Source organism: Amblyraja radiata, chromosome 10 (genome assembly GCF_010909765.2).
Source record: "Amblyraja radiata isolate CabotCenter1 chromosome 10, sAmbRad1.1.pri, whole genome shotgun sequence".
Classification (NCBI taxonomy): Eukaryota; Metazoa; Chordata; class Chondrichthyes; order Rajiformes; family Rajidae; genus Amblyraja; species Amblyraja radiata.
This window is the reverse complement of record NC_045965.1, coordinates 28,343,120-28,357,586: the sequence shown is the minus strand read 5'-3', so window position 1 is coordinate 28,357,586 and position 14,467 is coordinate 28,343,120. Positions and strand designations below refer to the sequence as shown.

The 14,467-nt window shown below is 42.8% G+C and overlaps 1 protein-coding gene across 1 annotated transcript in view; it reads left to right on the top strand.

Annotated features, from left to right (window-relative positions):
• The window catches only part of astn1 (astrotactin 1), a 1,835,284-nt gene that overhangs the window by 574,839 nt on the left and 1,245,978 nt on the right, over positions 1–14,467 (top strand). The gene's annotated exons all lie outside the window — the stretch shown is intronic.

The following is a 14,467-nucleotide window of genomic DNA, read 5'->3' as shown; positions in this document are numbered from 1 at the left end:
GGCCTATGGGGCAAGACGTCAAGCATCCAATTGCAGAGGGGGAGGCTGAGTCTTAGGCCCAGGAGTTTGGCGATGAGTTTGATTGGAATGATGGTGTAAAAAAATCCAGGTACATTCTCACAGGGGGGGTATATCAGAAAACTTTTTTATTCTTGTCCCCCAAATCTTTCTGACTATGGTTAATATGTAATTTGCCTTCCTAACGGTTTGCTTCATGATAACATTCATTGATCTGTGAATAAGGGCAACCAGGTTCCTCTGAACGCCCACAATTTTTAACCTCTCAACATTTAAAAAATGATTTTTCCTTCCTTGCTAAGTGGATGACCTTAAATTTGTTTTTCCACATTACATTCTTCAAAATTGCCATTTAGTCTTTGCAAGGACCATTAGTATACAATTATAAATTATAATTACTTCCTAACAAGCCTTGAGTGCAAGTTTTAACTCCAGGATTGTATCTAATGCGAACCATGAGCTAAACTAGACATGTTTCAGAAGAATTCTGCTTCAACACCATTGTGTAAATATCACCATTAATTTGTCCTAGTTCCACCACATTGATGCTACAGCCAAGGAAGCATGTCTGGTGGCACAGTGTCACAACTGGTGGAGCTGCTGACTAACTGCGCCAGAGACCCAGGTTCAATCCTGACCTCGGCTGCTGTGTGTGTGGAGTTTGCATATTCTCCCTGTGACAGCATGAGTTTCCCACCAGGGCTCAGGTTTCCCCCAATATCCCAAAGGAATCTGGGTTTGTCGGTTAATTGGCCTCAGTAGAATTGTCCCTTGTATGTAGGAAGTGAATGAGAAAGTGGGATAACATAGAACAAAGATGAATGGGTAATCGGCAGTCAGTATACTCTGTGGGCCAAAGGGCCTGGTTCCATGCTATATCTTTCAATCAAAAGAACCTCAAGTTCCTCACAAAACAAAGGGAATTCAGCATGTCTTGATCACCTCTTTAATACCTAAATATACCATCACAAAAATATTCCCTTTCTTCCACTGACCTCTTTCTTGAGATTGATTGACAGTAATTGCTAAAACAACTTATGTTTATGAATAGTTTAGAGCATTTGGAACAAACTGTTACCATCTGTACTGTTCAGGAAGAACCGGTTTTATTTTCAAAATAAAGACATCTACAATAAGTAGACCTTGAGTCAAAATGTTTTCACTGCATAACGTGCACTTTCAAAAGGTAGACACAAAATGCTGGAGTAACTCAGCGGGTGAGGCAGCATCTATGGAGAGAAGGAATGGGTGACATTTAGGGTCGAGACCCTTCTTCAGATTGATGTCGAGGGAGGGACCGGACAAAGATAGAAAGTAGGCGGACACAGTGGGACTAGTAGGGCAACTGGGAAGGTGGAGGGGAGAAACAGAGAAAACAAGGGCTATCTGAAATTAGAGAAGTCAATGTTCATACCGCTGGGGTGTAAACTACCCAAGCGAAATATGAGGTGCTGTTCCTCCAATTTGCACTGGGCCTCACTCTGACAATGGAGGGGGCCCAAGACAGAAAGGTCAGATTGGGAATGGGAGGGGGAGTTGAAATGCTGAGCAACCGGGAGATCAGGTAGGTTACATAGAAACATAGAAAATAGGTGCAGGAGTAGGCCATTTGGCCCTTCGAGCCTGCACCATCATTCAATATGATCATGGCTGATCATCCAACTTAGTATCCTATACCTGCCTTCTCTCCATACCCCCTGATCCCTTTAGCCACAAGGGCCACATCTAACTCCCTCTTAAATATAGCTGACCGAACTGGACCGGACCGAGCAGTAGTGTTCAGCAAAACGATCGCCGAGCCTGTGCTTGGTCTCGTCGATGTAGAGAAGTTCCAAAACACTGGATAAGATTCAAATCAAGACACCACAGCTTCCGCTACAGAATAGGATTGAGATTTACATAGTATCTCATATAATATATAATATCATAGTTATATAGTATAAAGTGAAGCAGTGGCACAGCGGCAGAGTTGCTGCCTCACAGCGCCAGAGACCCAGGTTCGATCCTGACGACGAGTGCTGTTTGTACAGAGTTTGTACATTCTCCCTGTGACTGCGTGGGTTTTCTCCAGGTGCAAGTTTACTCCGCCACTCCAAAGACATACAGGTTTGTCGGTTAATTAGCTTTGGTCAAAAAATAATTGTAAATTGTCCCTAGTGTGTTGAATGTTGCTAGTGTACGGGGTGATTTGTGGTCAGAGTGGACTCAGCGGGCCAAATGACATGTTTCTGTGCTACATCTCTAAAGTCAAAAATAAAGGAAAGAAAAATTATGAGAGGTTTGATGGTTAGCATTGCTATAAGGTGAGAAGGGGAAAGTTTAATGGAGATATGTGGGACAAGTTTATTGCACAGAGAATGGTGGGGGCCTGGAGCACTTTGCCAAGGGTGATGGTGGAGGCTATTACAATATTGTTTTTTTAAGAATACATGTTAGTGCAAGGAATAGAAGGATATGGATCATATATATAGGCAAATGAGATCAGTTTAACTTGGCAACATGTTTGGCACACGCATTATGGGCTGAAGGGTCCTTTAGCGTGCTGTTTAGTTTTGTTTATTAGTTTAGAGATACAACATGGAAGCAGGCCCTTCGGTGACCGAGTCAGCGCTGACCAGTGATCTTTGCACACTAACACTAGCCTACACACACTAGGAACAATTTACAACTTTACCAAGCCAATTATTCTACAAGCCTGAACGTCTTTGGAGCGTGGGAGAAAACGGGAGTACCCGGAGAAAACCCACGCAGGTCAAAGGGATGAACGGATAAACTCCATACAGACAGCATCAGTTAGGATGAAACCCAAATCTCTGGCGCTGTAAAGAATCAACTCCACCGCTGTGCCACTGTGCCGCCCTTACTATGTTGATATCAGAACTCAACAAGGCTGACTTTTGTAAACCAGGTTACATAGGCTGCAGTTTGAAATATGAAGTTATCATTTGGTGCGTAAACTACTGTTACCATCTCATTGCCTTAGAATATCTTCATTCATTTGAAAAATTGTGTCAACTTGTAAATTCTATAGAATTCCTTACAGCAGCTTCACTAATACTTTGCTAATTCCCGTTTTGGTCTCTTGACTATTTTACTTACATACTGGGAGAGACTGAAAGGATTCTTTCCATTAGATCTTCTTAAAATTCTGTGTGCAGTTTGCTTTAATTCATCCACTTTTATTATTTTTTTATCAGTCCGTTTAGCATGATACTTATTTTAATCTGCTTCTATTGATTCTTGGTTTATTTTACAGAATTCACAAGAAAGCTCAAAAATATTTTATGCTTATCTGACGTTTTGACTGCTATTCCCCAGATGATTTACCCCCTTGTGCTTTGAACATCTCTTTTATTAGAGTATTTGACAAACACTTGATACAGGTCGCTTGGAACTCATCACTTTTATGCATCAAACGGATCTTGATAAAGGTTGCCTTTGTGACTAGAGAAGTAATGCAAACATCATATATCTGAAAGCTGTTCATGACATTTGAGGAAGGGATAGATGAGAATTCTTCTGTTCCCCATGTTATAAGCAATACTGGAGCACATGAAATATCACCCATTCCTTCTCTCCAGAGATGCTGCCTGCTCCGCTGAGTTACTCCAGCATTTTGTGTCTAAGCAAGATGACATATCTGTCCTGGATAATAAGAAGAAGAATTTCGACCTGATCCATGTAGAAGAGCAACTCATGGGAAGATAGACAGGACCATCACCCCCCCCCCCCCCCCCCCCCCCCCCCCCCCCGTTCTCACCAGATTCCATCTATCACATTCCAGCTCCTGCCTCACCCTTCCAACATCTTTTTATAGTGGCGACCTGCTTTCCACACACTGTCACGATGCAGGGTCATGATCAGAAATGCCCACCATCCCTTTACCTCCACAGACATTGCCTGACCCACTGAGTTTCTCCAGCAGTTTGCTCTTTAGCATTGAATGGGTTTTCATAAGGGTTCTAAGAGTAAAGAAAACGTACATGCATTGGAAGGAATTGCAGATGCTGGATAACACCAAAGCTAGACACAAAATGCTGGAGTATCTCAGTGGGTCATGCAGCATCTCTGGAGAAAAAGGAATAGGTGACATTACGGGTCGGTTCTGAAGAAGGGCTCCAGGTTAGGCAGCATCTCTGGAGAAAATGGTTAGGTGACATTTCGGGTCGAGTCCATTCTTCAGACTGATTGTAGGGGGGGAGGGGGTGGAAACTGGAAGCAAGAAAATAACCAGGACAAATCAGGTTACTACGTAGGCTGTTTGCTGGCCAGATATCTTTACCCCTTTGCCCCCCTTCCTCCACAGAAACTTGGTTAATCTATTCTACAGTTTGCTATGATGTATCTCTTTTGTGATCACACCATGCACAGTCAACATCTGTATCAATGATTTAGTTGATAATATGCAAGGCATGGTTAGTAAGTTTTCAGATGACACTAAAGTAGTTGGTATCGTCGACAGTGAACAAGTTAATACTCAAGATTCAAGTGAGTTTATTGGCATGTGTCCCTGATAGGACAATGAAATTCTTGCGTTGCTTCAGCACAACAGAACATAGTAGGCATGACTACAGAACAGATCAGTGTGTCTATATACCATTATATAAATATATACACACATGAATTAATAAACTGGTAAAGTGCAAATAACAGATAATGGGCTATTAATGTTCAGAGTTTTATCCGAGCCAAGTTTAATAGCCTGATGGCTGTGGGGAAGTAGCTATTCCTGAACCTGGTCGTTGCAGTCTTCAGGCTCCTGTACCTTCTCCCTGAAGGTAGCGGGGGGATTAGTGTGTGGCCAGGATGGTGTGGGTCCTTGATGATACTGCCAGCCTTTTTGAGGCAGCGACTGCGATAGATCCCCTCGATGGAAGGAAGGTCAGAGCCGATGATGGACTGGGCAGTGTTTACTACTTTTTGTAGTCTTTTCCTCTCCAGGGCGCTCAAGTTGCCGAACCAAAGCACGATGCAATCGGTCAGCATGCTCTCTACTGTGCAATAGTGACAATAATAAACTAACCTAAACTAAGATCTTGCTTGGAAGATGGAACTGTTTCAGATTTCTGTACCAAATAGTTATGTTTACACATAGTATTTAAAAACTTCCATGTTTTGAAAAGTAAAAGAAAAACTTCCAAAGAAAATAACACTATGTACAGAGTTTGTATGTTCTCCCCATGATTGCATTGGTTTTCCCCAGTTGCCCCGGTTACCTCCCACACTCCAAAGACGTGCAGGTTTGTAGGATAATTGGCTTCAGTAAACATTGTAAATTGTCCCTATTGTGAACGATAGTGCTAGTGTACGGGGATCGATGGTCGGCACGGACTCGGTGGGCTGAAGGGCTTGTTTCCACGCTGCATCTCTAAACTAAACTAAATTAAAAAACAATAATGTCAATTAACAAAGCAGTGCTAGTGCATAGTGAGTATACAATAACAAGTGGTTTGCATCTATTCTCTTTTATTCGTAGCTGCTCATTGATTGATTCCCTGCAACAGTATCTTATTGGCTTCATGGAAGACCACAATGCAAAGCCAAAATGTTGCCATGGTAACTATCCAGCTCAGAGGTTTTGGATCCTGAGACATGATATTTAAATGCTGTTATTAAGCCTAAAGGTTAATTGATTGCTGTTCTCTCTCCCACCAAGTAATTATTCCCAGAAAAGTGTGAACTTCTATCACTGATGTGACAAAGAACTCGTTCGAATAACAAGCTAGTTAAGGAACAAAACTATTCTGAAGGTAGGCAAAAATGCTGGAGAAACGCAGTGGGTGAGGCAGCATCTATGGAGCGAAGGAAATAGGCAATGTATTGGGTTCTGAAGAAGGGTCTCGACCCCAAAACATCACTTTATTGTTTAAATATTTGTTCACGTTTAGAGGTGTTTGGGTTGATTTTAAAATATGTGTAATTTTCAATGTTTAGTCCAATCTTAAGCTGGAAAGGATGCAGAGAAGATTTCCGAAAATGTATTAGGACATGAGGGCCTGATCTATAGGGAGAAGTTGAGCTGGCTAGGACTTTATCCCTTGTAGTGCAAGAGATTTATAGTGATCTTATAGTGGCATCTAAGATCAATAGAGGAACAGATAGGGTAAATGTATGAGTTTTTTACCCAGAGCAGAGGATTCAAAAAACAGATGAGGGGGGGAAAGATTTAAAAAGAACCTGAGGGGAAACTTTTTTCAAGAAAGAGTGGTGGGTGTATGGAAGGAGCAGTTAGAGAAGGTAGTTGTGGCAAGTATTATCACAACGTATAATTTTTTTAAAATGGATGAGCACGTAGATAGAATAGGTTTAGAGGGATATGTTGTGATCAGGTGTTTAGGGGCAAATGCAGGCAAGTGGGACTAATGTAGATGGGACATATTGGGCAGCATGGGCTAGGTGGGCCGAAGGGCCTGTTTCCATGCTGTATGACTCTGTGGCTCTTATTACGTTTTAAATGTCTCTAAATAAATATAAAATAGAGAACAGGTGCTTCGGGCCACAATGTCCGTGCCAAACATGATACTAATTTAAACTGATCTCTCTGCCCCATATGGTCCATACCCTACATGCAGGAAGAGGAGATTTGATTTCAGAGATATTTAATAACTGGAACATCTTTCACAGATTTGACAGCTAACAAAGCTGGAATCTGTTTTCTGTCATGATCCTGGAGTCATATCATGCAGGAACAGGTCCTTCAGTCCACCACGTCCACTTTGTCTCAGTTTTCCTCACATCCCCATCACCTCTCTGTGCCTTCCCTTCCTCTCCCAAATCTCTTCCACCCATCTACACAAGGAACAATTTACAGTGGCCAATTAACCCATGGGGATGTGGCAGGTGTGTAGAGCACCTCGGGTGAGGAAACCTATGTGGTCACTAGGGAAACATGCAAGCTACACAGAGAGAGCACAAGGTCAAGATTGAACCTTGGCTGCTGGAGATGTAACGCTTCAGCAATAACCATTGTGTTCTGCCAGCTGGGGTGGGGTAAGTCCAACTTAACAACCTTTTGCCTGAACTGTGGAAGGGAACCATTCTTGGTGGGGGAGTAGTTAATCACAAAATCCAACCCTTATTAGACACTGAATGGTCCAATGCCTCTTTGTCATTACATGTACCAAGGTTCAGTGAAAATCTTCTTTTGCATACGGATCAGTAGGATTATTGCCATACATGAGCACAATCCCTGATTAAGTACAGAATGCATAGAAACAACCCACTAAGTCCATATGCAATAGTTGCCAGGTTTTGGCGCCATTTTCAAAGCGCCAGCTGCAGCTGGCCATAAAGGCCCATGATCCGCATCGTTCAGTGAACCTTCGTCCCTCTCCTCGCCTGGCCACTTTCAGCCTTTCCTGCCCCCCTGGGGCACCTCCTGTAGCCGACCTTTAGGACATGGAAGGTAAGACCCCTGGTCCTTTTTAATGGCCCTTTGTCCAGCGTCTGCCACCATCACCGATTGATTCCACCGTCCTCTCCGGCTCCCGGTCCTTGGGGGCAAGCAGAAGACATGACTCGTTCCAGGCTCACACTCCACGCAGTGTTCCTGGTTGCTGCCAGGGTAAGGCCTGTAGTCCATCAGGAGTTCTTCTGTGGCATGCATCCTGTCGGATATGAATAGAGTTTCACAAGACCAGTTTTTGTATCTTGCATAGCATTTGTTCATGCACAGGAGATGCTCCCTCTTAGTCCCTTTATTGGATGCCGATTAAGTATGCAAGAGGAATAAGGAACTGGATTAAATCAAACGTGCAAGTAAAACATATATTGTTTAAGCAAATTGAAACTTTGCCACAGAATGTCAGGAATGCAAGGTTAAACAAAACATTTATCTGACAATTTTAACTAATTGGGAAAACTCAGCTTATTTCTATTAAAACTAAGTATGTCTCACTGAATTGATTTTCGACGTAATAATACTAATGTAGTAATTTCTATACAAGGGAAAAGCTGTCAAGCAAAGAACATCTAATTGGGGCATTGGAACTAAAATCCTTTCTAAATTAATGTTCTACAATGTCAATGTTCAAATGCAAAAATTGGGCCAGATTTACTGTTTTTGAACAATGCTGCATGCGGCATAGTTTATCTGACAATTAATTTTGATTTTTTATTGAAGGCTTGGGCATTGAGATAACTTTTATTAAATAAAAATTGCAACTAACAAAGGCACTTGTGTTCTAATTCAATTAATCAATTTTACACTACAGTTTTACATTTGGTGCGGATGGTAGAGCTGCTGTCTCAGAACATCAGAGACTCGGGTTCAATCCTGACATAGGATACTGTGTGTGGAATTTGCGCATTATTTTGGTTTCCTCTGGGTGCTTTGGATTCTTCCCACTTGCCAAAGAGATCTTTTTTTAAGGTTAATTGGCTCTTTAAATTACCCCAACAGTGTAGGGCAGGGGTCGGCAACCTTGGTCTGCATTAGGGCCGGGACGCATGTCTGTGAGCGGATGGCGGGCCACATCTATCACGTGTACACATGGATCCTGCCCCAGATGGCAGGCATCAAACCATGTGTTCACAGAAGGTAGATACAAATTCTGGAGAAACTCAGCGGGTGAGGCAGCCTCATGCAATCCTTGCATGTCTCACCTGCTGAGTTTCTCCAGCATTTTTGTCTACCTTTGATTTTTCCGGCATTGCAGTTCTTTGTTAAAAGTGTTCACAGAGGTGGCCGCTCAGTGTATTGGATGATTACGGGGAGAAAAATCCGCTTGAGGCCCAGATGATTTCGGGTTATGGGCCGCATTCGGCCTGGGGGGGGGGGCGTAGGTTGCCGACCCTTGGTGTAGGGAGTGGATGAGAAAGTTGGATAACATAGAATTTGTGTGGTTGGTGTGAACTAGGTAGGCTGAAGGACCTGATTCCATGCTGTGTTATGAAACTAAATTAAACTAAACTAAACTAAACTAAATTAAACTATACTTCAATTGAATTAAATTATTGGATGTACTTTGATCTATATTGTATGCTTCAATAGATGTGGTGTTGAAGATTCGGTATGACAGGATTTGATGAAAAGCCAAATCCCTTTTACTTGGGTCCAATAATGCCTCATTCCCAAGCTCCGAATGACTCTGGCATTCCTATTATGGATTCCTATTATCAGACCCGGTCCAGTCATTCTATACATTGCATTGAATCTGATGGACAAAATCAGCTGTCTTTGTGCAGTAAATTGATATCAATAGTTATAATTCATTTTAGATCAGTTCCTCATAGACAGTCTATTTTTCCCCATAAATGCCCATTGAACTTGGCTCTCAAAGTTTAATGGAAAGCATTATAATCAATGTGCCAATCTAAACTCTCAACAAAGGTAACTATGCCATTAATTGTGTAGTCCAAGGAATGGTGCTGTGCCCATTGCTTCAAATTTTCAGTCTTACCAAAGTCCAATTCTCAAATATCATGAATTATTTTTTAATGTTGTTAATTTTTTAATTTAACTTATTTACTTTCCCATTGTCCTCTCCCACCCCTCAACTGCCTATTGAGAAACACCACTTTCATATTTTTGCTGTTTTATTTCTTGATAATTTTTTATGATGCACAAACAGAAATCCTTAAAGGGAAACATAGATGAGCAGAAGCACCATTATCCTGGCGACAAACTGACTGATAACAGCATAGGTAGTACTCGTGAAAAAATCCCATATGATTAACAATTTAGATTTCTAAAAGGTTGTTCATGTGAGTTATTTATATAAAATGCACAAACAATCTAATGGCAAAAGATCAAAATAAGATAACTATATGGACTGAGGATTCAGACGTTATGGATATTGAATAAGGTAGCTTAAAGTTAATGCTGCAGTTAGCACGGTATTATAGTTAATATTGTACTGTACAACTGCAATAAATCCAGATTTACACTATTTTAATTTCTATCCTTGAATCCAATATTGTCCCTGCAGGCTCAGTTGTTAGCCCGGAATTAAATCACAGTTTCCTGCATCACCCCAGAAAGAGGATAGCATTTGTTATAAGTAAGGATAAAAACAGGAACATATGGAAACTCTCAGCTGGTCAGGCAGCCTCTAGGGAGAGAAAAACAGAGTTAACATTTCAGGTCAAGAGCCTCCAGTATTTTCTGCTTTAATTTCAGATTCCCAAACATCTGAGGTTTAGAGGGATATTGGGCAAATGCGGGCAGGTGGGAATTAGCATAAACGGGGCATCTTTGCGGCATGAACAAGTTGGGCCGAAGGGTCGGTTTCCATGCTGTATTACTCTATGACTTTATCTGCAATTGTCTCCGCGTTGAAGTATAGCCGTGGCTCGTTGGGAGCTTCTGCCACCTCCCGCAGCGAGCCAGGATCTTCTTATAGATGCACATGTTCAGTGTAAGCACATCCTCTTGTATGCTTTGTTAAACAGGTCACCATGACTTTGAGGGCACTCTTTGAGTAGGGTAAATGCAAGCATTGCCTGCACACTGCAATGTGACTCCTTAGGTTTGGGTGATCCTAGTTCTGGAGCATAGTCACTGTAGATTGAACAGCATCCTGTTGCTTCAGAGGATTATCTTCACTGCAACTATCGTTTCTGTAACAATGTGGCAAGAAATAATGAGAGAAGTGTTGGAATAATGAGGCATCCACATTTAACATGTTGGCAGCAAAGTGACACAGCTGGTAGAGCTGCTGCCTCACAGCACCACAGACCCAGGTCCATTTCTGACCTTGGATGCTGTCTGTATGGAGTTTGAACGTTCTCCCTGTGGTGGCGTGTGTTTCCTCTGGGTCATCCAGTTTCATCCCACATCCCAAAGACATGTGGCTTGGTGGGTTACTTGTTCTCAGTGAAATTGCCCCTAGAGTGTAGAGAGTGGATGAGAAAGAGGGATAAGATGGAACTAGTTTGAACGGGTGATGCATGGTTAGTGTGGACTCAGTGGACCGAAGGGTCTGTTTCCATGTTCTATCTTTAAACGGTAGCCTTCACTGAGACAGGGCGGCACAGTGGTGCAGCGGTAGAGCTGCTGCCTCACAGCGCCAGAGACCCAGGTCCAATCCTGATAACAGGTGCTGTCAGTAGAGTTTGTCCATTCTCCCTAGAACCATGTGGGTTTTCACCGGGCGCTCTGGTTTCCTCCCACATTCTAAAGACATGCAGGTTTGTCGGTTAATTAGCTTCAGTAAAAATTGTAAATTGCCCCTAGTGTGTGGGATGATCACTGGTTGGCATGGACTCGGTGGGACAAAAGTGCCTGATTCCGGGGCTGTATCTCTGAAGTCTACAGTCTAAAGTATACAGGGTCTGTAATAGACCTATTGGTGAGCTTCATGGCTTACATGCCATCACGGAACAAGGCTAAGATGGACTTATTTCCAAGGGCTGCTGAAACTGAGGTGAGTGCTCCACAGAACCTCTTGATTTATGGAGTTTAACGTTTTACTGAGGTCAAAGAAAGCCATCTGCAGTGACCGGTGTGATTTTCTGTATCTCCCCTGCAGTTGCCATGCAGTGAAGATCAAAGAGAATATGTTACTTACCATTTATCAGTCCAGATCTTTAGAAAAATCTGGGGCAAGGGGGGGTGTGGGGGTGGAGGGGGTGGTGTGAAGGTGGGAAGGGGTGGTGTGGGGGTGGAGGGGGTGGTGTGGGGGGAGGGGTGGTGTGAGGGGGAGGGTGGAAGGGGGAAGGGGGGCATGGGGGGGAAGTGGCAGTGTGTGTGGGGGCAAGGGGGGGTGTGTGGGGGGGGTGTGGGGGGGGGGGGGTGGAGGGTGGAAGGGGAAAGGGGGGGGTGTGGGGGGAAAGGGGGGGTGTGGGGGGGGGCTGGTGAGGGGCTCCAATCAGCGGCCGCTGGCCGCGGCACCACACAGCACCTCCCGACTCCACACAGCGGCTTTCCCGACTCCACACAGCGGCTTTCCCAACTCCAATCATGCTACAAAACTATACGTCCTGGGAGTGTGGGACGAAACCAGAGCACCTGGAGAAAACCTACACGGTCATGGGGAGAATGTACAATCTTCCTACAGGCAGCACCCATAGTCAGGATTGAACCTGTGTCTCTGGCGATGTGAGGCAGAAACTCTACTGCTACACCACTGACACACTTAGTTACTACAGCGTTGGAAGCGTCCATTGGGAAGTTGGTGACATCAATACTGGTATGGACACATTATGTGGACATCACACCATGATAATATCGAGATGGGCTGGTAGAGCAATCAGTATTCTGAATGCAAATTGAGTCTTCCTTAGTACTTAAAACATTCTTCAGTACGGGCAATGAATTGTCAGATTAAATAATTACAATGTGATTTTTTTTATTCTGAATGTATAACACTTACTAACCACCTCTTGCTTTTCAAAAAAAGTGTCTCAGAAATAATTATTAAAGAATAGAGAAAGGAATGGGAAAGAGAATGCTATTAGTAAAAAAAATCCAAGGATTGACTATTGGTATTTATGTCTTTCTTCTCTCTTGATGCTTTAGAAAAATATGCTTTCTGTTAACAGATTGTTATGAATTATTGACCTTCATCCTTTTAATTTTGTATCAGTCAACATTTTTCAAAGTGGGAACAAAGACAGCAATTGATCCAGTAAATTATTCACATTGACAGTCTATGGAACTCCAAGAATAAGAGCCACAAAGCCTTGATCTCAGTCTCACACCAGCATGTGTAATCTCTGCCTGCCATTTGTGTTGTGGAGAAAGAATCTAGTTATGTCAGATCTTTATTTATAAAACACTTCATAATTAACCCATTAAAGACCCATATTTTTTAGTTTGTAGTTTTTTAGTTTTTAGAGATACAGAGTGGTACCAAACAATTCGGCCCACAGAGTCTGCGCCGACTTACATTAGTTCTATCCTATACACTAGGGACAATTTACAGAAGCCAATTAAGAATCAAACCTGCATGTCTTTTGTATTTGGGAGGAAACCAGAGCACCCAGAGAAAACCCACGTGGTCACAGGCAGAACGTGCAAACTCCATTCAGATGGCACCCGTAGTCAGGATCAAACCTGGGTATCTGGTTCTGTAAGGTAGCAATTCTACCGCTGCGCCATGGTGCCTCCCTTTTGGACACCCAAGCCCAGCTAAGTTTCTATTTAAAAATATTATATTGCATCTGTATCTCCTGAGTAGACAATCCAGCCAATTCCATTCCTTTGACAGATAATTGGTAGGTAAAGTTTGTGCTGTATAAATCCAAGACAAATACCATCTCCAAACAGAAAAAGACTAACCAATTTTTTAGAAGATTTAGAAGGATGTGAGCCAAACACTGGCAGGTGGGACTACAATAGATGGGGCATCATGGTCGATATGGACGTTGGGCTGATGGGCCTGTTTCCTTGCTGTATGACTCTATGACTCTATTTCTCCTTGAGTTTGAAAAATAACCCAGACCCGAAATGTTGCCTATCCATTCTCTCTCCTTCACACTGAATGGAACTGGAGCACCCAGACAAAACCCACTCGGCCACGGGGAGAACATACAGACTCCGTACAGCAAGCACCCATAGTCAGGATTGAACCTGGGTCTTTGGCGCTGTAAGGCAGCAACTCTACCGCTGCACCTTTGTGTGGTCCCATATATTGTGGGCCAAAGAGCCTGTTCTTAAGCTGTACTTTTCTTTGTTCTATGTTTAGAAGTCGGAATTCTAATCCAGTTGCTCAACCACCACATAAGAGAGGGGAACACAGCAACAAAATCATTCGGATGCCAGTGTGCTGGGATTTTGATAGTCCAATACTGTAGTTTCTCTGTAGCTGCCAATACAGTAGAAAGTTTTTTATATAGAATTGTGGCAGTAGATGGAATATTAAAGCTCCAGGGGAACAAGAAACTAGTGTTCAAAGTTAAAAAGTTCATAAATGTATTGATCAAATAGAGAAAGATGAGAAAAACATTTCTGCAGAGGGAATTAACTGATGTGGATTAGATCCTGAATCAGTAACTGAACTCAAATAATTGATTGATTGATTGAAAGACACAGCAGGAAGACAGGCCCTTTGGCCCAATGAGTCCATACTAACCATCGATCCCCCAAATGCACCATGTTTGAATAACTTATTAGTTATTTATATGTCTGGACATATTTATCAATGGAGGCCCACCAAAGATATATGTGGGGACAACCGACAACCAGTTAAAGCATTTATGAAAGAATCTTTGAATAGGATATATCTATGCCGCAGAAGGACAGCACAGAAGTGCAGCGGTAGAGCTGCTGCCTTGGAGCGCCAGGGACCCAGGTTTGATCCTAACTATGAGTGTTGTCTGTACGGAGTGTGCACTTTCTCTCTGTGACTGCATGCGTTTTCTCCGTGTGCTCCGGTTTCCTCCAACACTCCAGAGACATACAGCTTCGTAGGCTATTTTGGCTTCTGTAAATGCATAGGATAGAACTAGTGTATGGGGTGACTCAATGGACGAAGGGCCCGTTTCAACGCTATGTCTCCAAACTAAA